The sequence below is a fragment of the Ptychodera flava genome, chromosome 7 (genome assembly GCF_041260155.1).
Source record: "Ptychodera flava strain L36383 chromosome 7, AS_Pfla_20210202, whole genome shotgun sequence".
Taxonomy (NCBI): domain Eukaryota; kingdom Metazoa; phylum Hemichordata; class Enteropneusta; family Ptychoderidae; genus Ptychodera; species Ptychodera flava.
Window position 1 is genome coordinate 29,239,966 of NC_091934.1, and position 8,132 is coordinate 29,248,097.

Genomic DNA, 8,132 nt, shown 5'->3' on the forward strand with positions numbered 1-8,132 from the left:
AGCAGTCTGGCGCATAACAACCCCCAAGTGAGTGTGACTGACGTCAAACACTATAATGACTTTCGTTATTATTCTATTTCAGGTGCTGTTGCAAGACCAATCGTTACTTGTTTGTAGCTGAGGATCGCAGGTTCAGGCTGTTAGAATTAGTTAAAGGTAAGTATTTCAGTTATTATGAGTAAGTGAAAGACACAGTGGGTGTAACTTTTGATAATATTTTCACTATTTTTGTTCTGTGTGTCATCTACAGTTACCTGTTGTACACCAAACGTCATGTTGATATGCCAGGTACTGAGCTTGCCACCAAAGTCAATATATGCATTACCAGCAGTGTTATTGTTGAAAAATGACTTTTAGTCCGGACTACAAGTCAAATATCAACAATAACATTGCACTTTACTAGCATACAGACCATGTGAAAGAGCTCAATACTTGGCACTTAGGCATGTTTTAGTCAATAGAATAAGAAACAGTAGTTGTAGCACAGACTAAAAATAGTGAAATAATCATCAGAAGTTACAGATACTGTGACTTAAAGTGTGTATGGTTTATGATATTTATGTAGCTGTTTGTACTCAATACAGTGCACTGAAATGCACCTTCATCAGTTCAGCAACAAGTACAGGATAGTTGTACTGATATTGAATATGCACAAGTCTGCTTTGAAGGGTATTTTTGGGTATTTTACACAGTACGTATGTTGTTTGATGTTCTGATAAGGTGAGTAGTGGACATGTTCCTGTGCTACATTGTGAAACAAGGAATGGGCTCAGGACACAACAAACAAAGAAATGTCAAACCTCACCCACTGTACAGTTAGTGTCCGTAAAATGTTTGAAAAGTTAACATGTATCCATCCTTCTGTTTTTTTGTCATGCAGGTGTATAGACGCCAAGTGGTGACAGGTTTCCAACATTGTTGCAGTGCTTCTTTTCATTTTGGCACATCAGCTGGTAAGTCAACTTTTAAGCCCTTACCTTGTTTGGAAGGCCAAGTAATGACAACTGTCTGTGTATGTGAGATATGTAGTACATTAGGCAAAAACACTACCAGTTGAAGGGGTTTCTGTAATTGCTTTCCTGAAAGACTATTATGTTGTTGGTGTTATGCTCCGACATTCACATAGTACACATTAAAGGACACAACACAGTTACATTACTTTGCCATCATGTTCATCAGTAATTACATTTATAGTTATTGTTATTGTTTATAGTTATTGTTGAAAGCTCAAACAATTACTTTAACATATTACGTAAGACGGTCTTCATCTATATAAATGATAAAATGTGAGTAACTGTACAACATGAATATTGTGTGTAACATTAAGCCAGTTCATTTAATTCACCCCATACAGTGTGAGTAATGAGAAAGCACATGTTATCAGTTTCACCTGTACTTTATTGTGTCTTATGTGTAAATGAACTGCACTAGGTAAGTAATATATTTTATATGTACACAAAGATGGCCAAAGGTCAGTATGGTCAACATGTTTCCAAGGGGATCATGTCCTATATCACACATAACTGATAACAGCAATAAACAGCCTTGGCTTGCATGAAAGTAAAGTGTAGTGACTGGTATTAAAATGCCAAAAGCACTGTCACATTTCATAAGCTGTATGATGCACGACTGCACTGGTAAATTCAACGATCTTGTGAAGAGTGCATATGCATACCATATTTCTCTTTCACTCTCTTTTAGGTTGTTCGGAAAATGTCATCCATTTCTGTTGTCCGCACACTTGCCCGAATTCAACAGAATGGCCCTAGTACTAGTTTCAGACAAATTTTTGTTATTTCTTTATTTAATGACCCAAGTAAAGTGGTAGTGACAGGGCGAAAACAAATTAAACTCCTCCATTACATCAATATATTATGCTACAGTAGTTTGGGGGACATTGTTATTAGTATAATTGAAAAAGTTTTCACCAAATCATTTGACTCAAAAATGGATATGCGTTTGATCAATGTTTTTAATGATGCAACTATTCCAATATCAATCATCCATATTGCGCATGCACTTGATTCATATGTAACATTCCACCGTGCACACCTGCAATCATGCATTCCGCCACTGTTTTTCAAGTTTCAGAAATTTTATTTGACTTCAGATTTTGGTCTTATTGATTTCGCTTCTGATTCAGGTTTTTCGGGAATTGAGACGGACTCAGATCATTTTTGACAGTCATACAGTTGTACTTAAAGCACATTCTACAGAATAAACATGAAGTAAAATAAATAGATACTTGTAAATAGTCACTGATATGTGTGTAGCACGATTGCTTGGCACTAAGCTATTAAAGGTGATTGCTGTTTATGTGTTGTGGCTGTTTGTAAGAGGTATCGTGATACCTTAGACATGACAGTTGTGTTTTGCTTTGTTTATTACCTTGTAGCTGCTGCTATTAACCAACCATTAACATGGTAAGTATATGCACTGCACCCACCAATAATATTGTTGTAGAGAAAGTGAAAGAGCATGGTGGTGTGATACAGCACGCTGGCTACATGGGCAAACGCTTCATGCAATTTGTCAATGTAATGACTGCCAACCGAGTCATAACAAGTGTTCTGACAATGTGGACTCTTACACCAAGGCTGTAACCCGGTTGATGGAGAAGCACCGCAAACTAAGCAAGAGTAAAGGAAGGGCTAAAGGCGCAGCTGCATTTGATATATTCTTACAGGAAAGGTTTGCATTTCCACTACAATCCTCCAACCATCCATCCACAAAAGAATCCACATGCCCCTTTGCATCCACAGACAACCCAAACCTAATGAAAGAAACATATACCAGTGTGGCCAGCTCGCTCGCCTCTGAAAACAAGAAAGTTATTGATACCTGCCAAGAACTTACTGTCCAGTTAAAAGCCATGGAAGAAGATGTGGGTGAAATGTCACACAAAGCCATTCAAGTTCACAGTAAGATGAGGCAGAAGGGGAAAGAATTGAAAAGGGTGGCTGCCCGTGAGGAGTATTGGAGAAAGAAATGTCAACGCTTAGAAGGGAAACATGTTCAGCCAAATGAAAATTTCCAGGATACAGTGAATGCATTGCAAGACAAGATAACTTCACTCACGAATGAAGTCCACCACCTGCAAACTCAAAACAACATGCTTCGGGCTGATTCCAATCCAATTATCCAGTTGTATGACAACGAAGAACGCCGTTTCATCCCCAAACTCCATATATGTGTTTACACCTTACTGGCACACCATGTTGGCTCCGCACATGTTGGCCCTGTCATACAGGCTTGTTTACAGCTGGTTGATAAAGAGGCTAATAGACTACCATCCTCATCAACTGTTGATAACTGGAACATAGAAAGAACTGTTATCGCTCGTAAACAACTGTCAACTGACTTGAGTGAAGAGCCCAACACAACTCTACATACCGACGAAACTTCAAAATTCAGTAAACAGTATGGCGCTTACAGTACTAGACTAAATGATGGCTCCTATAGAGTGCTTGGATTTAGGGATCTGGCCACCAAATCGGCAAAACACACTCTGGATGTTTTCAAAGATATTCTAGAAGATATAGAGGAGGTGGCTGATGAGACCCACAATGAAGCATCCAAAAGATTACTAGTTAATATTAAAAACACCATGAGCGACAGGGCGGCTACTGAAATTAAGTTCAACACTCTCTTGCAGGAGTACCGTCTCACACTTTTGCCGGAAATAATACCAAACTATCAGTCTTTGGAGCCAGAAGCGAAGTCTGCCATTGACAAGATGAATCATTTTTTTTGTGGCCTCCATACACTTGTTCATATGGCAGACGTGACACAGAAAGCCATAGTTGAAGCAGAAAGAGGCCACTTTGAAGGCAACGTACCTGGGCCAGGCACTGATATACATCACACCAATGAACCTGGCACTCTGAGATTGGTGAGAACAGCGTGTAAAGCGTTTGGTCGACGTGGTGATTGCAAGAGTGGTTGCCATGGCAGTTTCAAGACCTTTCTCCATGAATTTCTCAATCGTAACAACCTGCACTCTGTACCACTGTCACCATACCGGGGGAATCGCTTCAATATTCTATTCGCTAATGGAGCCAATGTCTTTTTTTTACACGAAGAAATGCAAATTTCCTGCACAAGTTCGGCACGAAAGGTAACCGCCTTCTTTCAGCTGTTCAAAGTGATCTTCACATTCCTTTTTTCCTGGGTGGTTGTAAGGCTTTAGGTTTGATATCAAAATATGTCACAACTCCGTTATGGAAACTCATTGAAGATTCAGACATACCCATCACTGATGTCCATTCTTACTATACGCGACTACATGTGTATCTTCAGCACGCTGCCTCCAACCTTGATGATTTTATGCAAGGGAAATGCATAATGTTTGATGGCATTCCACTCAACCATGATGTAGTGTTGGACAGCCTACTGAAACCATCATCAATGATCATCACACCATGGTGGTTCTGTCAATCGTGTTGCCTGCCCTGGCTGAACTTGTACTGCGGCATTTCAGTGACTTTGTGCCAACAGGTACCGGTAAGTATATCAATGTATCAGCAGCCATGAAAGCATCAACCATGAGTGTTCCACAACATAATAAACATCCAGAAAGAATTTTTTCCTACTTAGACCACTTACTCACTGTGAAACCCAATATCAGCACCATTACCTCGGAGGCCTATATCATGTTCACCATGAACAAGACCAGTGTATGGTTATCAGCACAGAGTGAGCACCAGAAGTGTCAGCTAGTGGCAGCAGCTTCCAAACAAGCCCGCAAAGATATCAAAAAGTTTCATGCAAGGGAGCACGAAATTGAAAACATCAGGCAACAGAGGCTACAAGAGGCTTTTCACAAAAAGCAACAGTCACAACAGCACCAGCAAAACCTCCTTGAACAACAAACCCAAGAAATAGTCCATTATGGCCTTTGGCAGTCAATGGAGCAAGTTGATGGATACCTCTCATCACTGCCGGATAAAGGTAGTCAGGTCAAGGCTCTAAAGGCACAGCTACGCTTTAGGAAAAATCTTCTACGGAAAGGCATGCCAACCCGAAAATCTTTAATTTCAGTGAAGTACTTGTTACTCAACCAGGGAAGCGTCGGGACCTAACTGTACAAGAACTGGCAGCGAATTTAAAAGTCTTAATTGAAGACTCCCTACAAGTGCCCATGCCTTCACATGCAGCTGATGCTATGCTCATAGGGAAAAGAGTGAAACATCAGTTTAAGGACGACGTAGGAGATTTAACCTGGTATATTGGCAATGTAATATCACAGGTAAACCAAGGACTATTGCACTGGACACTTTATCACGTCCAAATGAAGTGCACGGCAAAAGTGTGACATGGTAAAAGCACTGCATGCTAACAGACCACCAGGATAAGTACACAGTCAAACACCGAAAACCACGACTTCATATCACCTATCTAACCAACCAGTAATTGCCTTACCATACTTCTGCTCATATTGATTATTTCATCAGGGCTCTGTAAGAAATTGTAAATGTGGTGGTCAGTGTTCAACACCAAAAATATCTTGTGGTGGTGCAAATCATTTTCTCACTAGAACGCAAATACACAAAGCAGAAAAGATGTGTAAACATATGGTGTAATAAATGAAAGTTTGTTTCCATAAACCAAAGTGCTGCTGTTTGCATGCATGACCACGAATCATTTAGAGCCCTGGTGTGTACATGCTTAAAAAGTGAGTGCAAAATTTTGTAAATTGTGTTAAGTTTAACTTGTAAAGAACTAACCTTTATCTTCATTTCAGCAATTCATGTGTTCACTTTAACTTGTAAGAACTAACCTTTTTCTTCATTTCAGCAATTAATGTGTTCACTTTAACTTGTACAGAACTAACCTTTTTCTTCATTTCAGCAATTCATGTGTTCAGTTTAACTTGTAAAGAACTAACCTTTTTCTTCATTTCAGGAAATAAAGTGTTTAGTTTCACTTCTAATTATGTCAGTAACTTTCTTCTATTTTACAGCAAATAAAGTGTTCATTATATTCCATGCCAGCCATCATGTTAATGTTCTTAATACACAAGCCAATGCTTGGCACAATACTCATGATGTGTCATGTTCCTTCAGGTTCCAGGTTATCCCTCGTGGTTTAATATTACTTATGATGAGGACCGGGCTGCTGATGGCTCACCAATTGTTTACACATACAAACTGATGGAAGACTATAGAGCTGGCGATCTTCAAATAATTGTTTGAGTAAGTATTATCTCCTTAACCCCTTATTGCAGGGTCTCAGTTTCATAGTATTAGTCAGTAACAGTTACGTTAACATGTCTAGGCACAAATACCTCAATATGTGACCGTAACATGTGGATATTCAACCTTTATTTCTGTTCAGTTCCTTTGAGGGGTCAATTCAATGAGTGTTTGTGGGCTATTTCAATGTTTGGAGGTCTCAGTACCACAGTTGGGGTCATGGCCTCATTACCATAACAAAAGACGGCCATATTGAATTTCGGTCAGAAAGGTACACTGTTTGCACCATCTTCACCTCACTCATTCACACCACTGGAGCCTCACATTTCACATTATCCACTACTTTTATGTTATGTGACCAACACATTGTCATCTTCTTTCTGCAGTTCTGGTATACGAGTGTATTTCACCAACCCACTGGGAACCCTAAATATAGTACATGTATACGGTACGTACAATGCACTGCAGCGATGCCGCTGACAAAATCTCGCCTTCTGATAACATGGGTCGAGGTAAAAGGCTTTTGTCCATGTTTTCAGCGTTACAGTTATATTGCCGAGCACAAAGTTGAGGTTTAGGATTACACTCCATCCCGAGTCGCTGTACGAAAATTCAAAGCGCCGCTTCACCAACGTCCAACACGTCCTGTGTATCAGCTGCGAGCAGCCGACATGTTTACACTCTCCGGTCACGGTTCATCAAGGTCAGTTCGCGCATTGATATTGATTCTTTGTGCTGAAATAATTTTTACTCTCTTTTTAGTCTTTCTATGATAAAAATAACCATTTTCATTAAACTAATAAATAATATGCTATATAAGGTATGAAATATAACGGATTGGTGGAGATGTAGAGTCAATTCCAGCATTTAAAAACGGGACTACATTATCAATCGCGTAATGATTTATAGATCGCACTTCCGTTATCGTCATGAGGCTTGATCGGCGCGAAGTTAGATTTTAGTACCATCGGCCAGTGTCGGCTGCGTACTTGTGAGCAGGGAGTTTTCTAGTGGACAATTTCGTGATCTTTCTGTGGAATCGCCAGCCAAATGATATCACATAGTTGCAAAAACGTGTATACAGTACCAGGGACAGGCGGAGTTCTAAATTTGTGAACGCGAGCGGCAGTAAAGATGCCGACTATATTTTCTGAGTACGGTATTTACACACAGCACGGTGAGATGAGACCTGCAACCGGACCGGGAATCGTCCAGCGTCTGCGAGCCGTTCAGAAATGTAAGTCAATGTACCGTTCGTATGTACATCGATCGCTATAATTATGTTCTGTAATCGTTGTATTGCAATCTTTACCTAAAGATAAATTTTCGTTGAGTACTGATTCATACTGAATTCACTTTCGTTTCACAACAGTTACTTACTAACAGTAAGTGCTGATATTTTGCAGATTGTCGCCGTCGTGTATGTAAACAACATACGGCGAGTTGTCCGCTGTCGGACATTTATTAATTTAATTTCGATCATGAATATTTATGCATTTTCTGCTTCAATTTTTCAACTTCATTTTGTCTCATTTTCAAATAATTATCGATTTCTTTCATGAAATTTACAATGTTTGGTCAAACGGTAAAGACTTACACTCTTCCCTGAATGATTTATATTTTCAGAATCCATTGCTGGTACACTAAAGGGGACAAGAAATTCAGAGAACAGAAAGCCAAATCGCAGCCTTTGACAGTAATGTAAATGTTACATGAAACTTCTCAAGTCAAAAGAAAATCTTGACATGATCATGACACTTATGTGGCATGAAATGAACATGGCATATAAAATAAATTGTACCACAATTGAATTTAACCTTTTTTTCTCTGTCATCTTTTTGTTTATAATAACTTTATTTGCGCTGACGCCTGACCATTGTTTCTCGTGAAACTGGTATTTCAGAGTTTAGTTGGATAAATAATATTTATATATTGGCT

At 39.3% G+C, this 8,132-nt stretch overlaps 1 protein-coding gene and 2 long non-coding RNA genes across 3 annotated transcripts in view; 2 read left to right on the forward strand and 1 right to left on the reverse strand.

Moving 5' to 3' along the window:
- LOC139137213 (tumor necrosis factor receptor superfamily member 5-like) overlaps positions 1 to 3,175 on the reverse strand; it is a 39,925-nt gene extending 36,750 nt beyond the window's left edge. Inside the window, exon 1 of the mRNA XM_070705203.1 lies at positions 3,079 to 3,175. The gene's annotated coding sequence lies outside the window, so the exon portion shown is untranslated. The remainder of the gene's footprint in view (positions 1 to 3,078) is intronic.
- LOC139137215 (uncharacterized) lies at positions 873 to 6,635 on the forward strand. The gene is made up of 3 exons (XR_011553349.1): positions 873 to 953; positions 6,066 to 6,194; positions 6,581 to 6,635. It is a non-coding gene; the product is annotated as an uncharacterized lncRNA (long non-coding RNA).
- A 307-nt stretch (positions 6,636 to 6,942) lies between these two features.
- On the forward strand, positions 6,943 to 8,010 carry LOC139137214 (uncharacterized). Its single transcript, XR_011553348.1, has 2 exons — positions 6,943 to 7,431; positions 7,821 to 8,010. It is a non-coding gene; the product is annotated as an uncharacterized lncRNA (long non-coding RNA).
- The last annotated feature ends 122 nt before the right edge of the window (positions 8,011 to 8,132 follow it).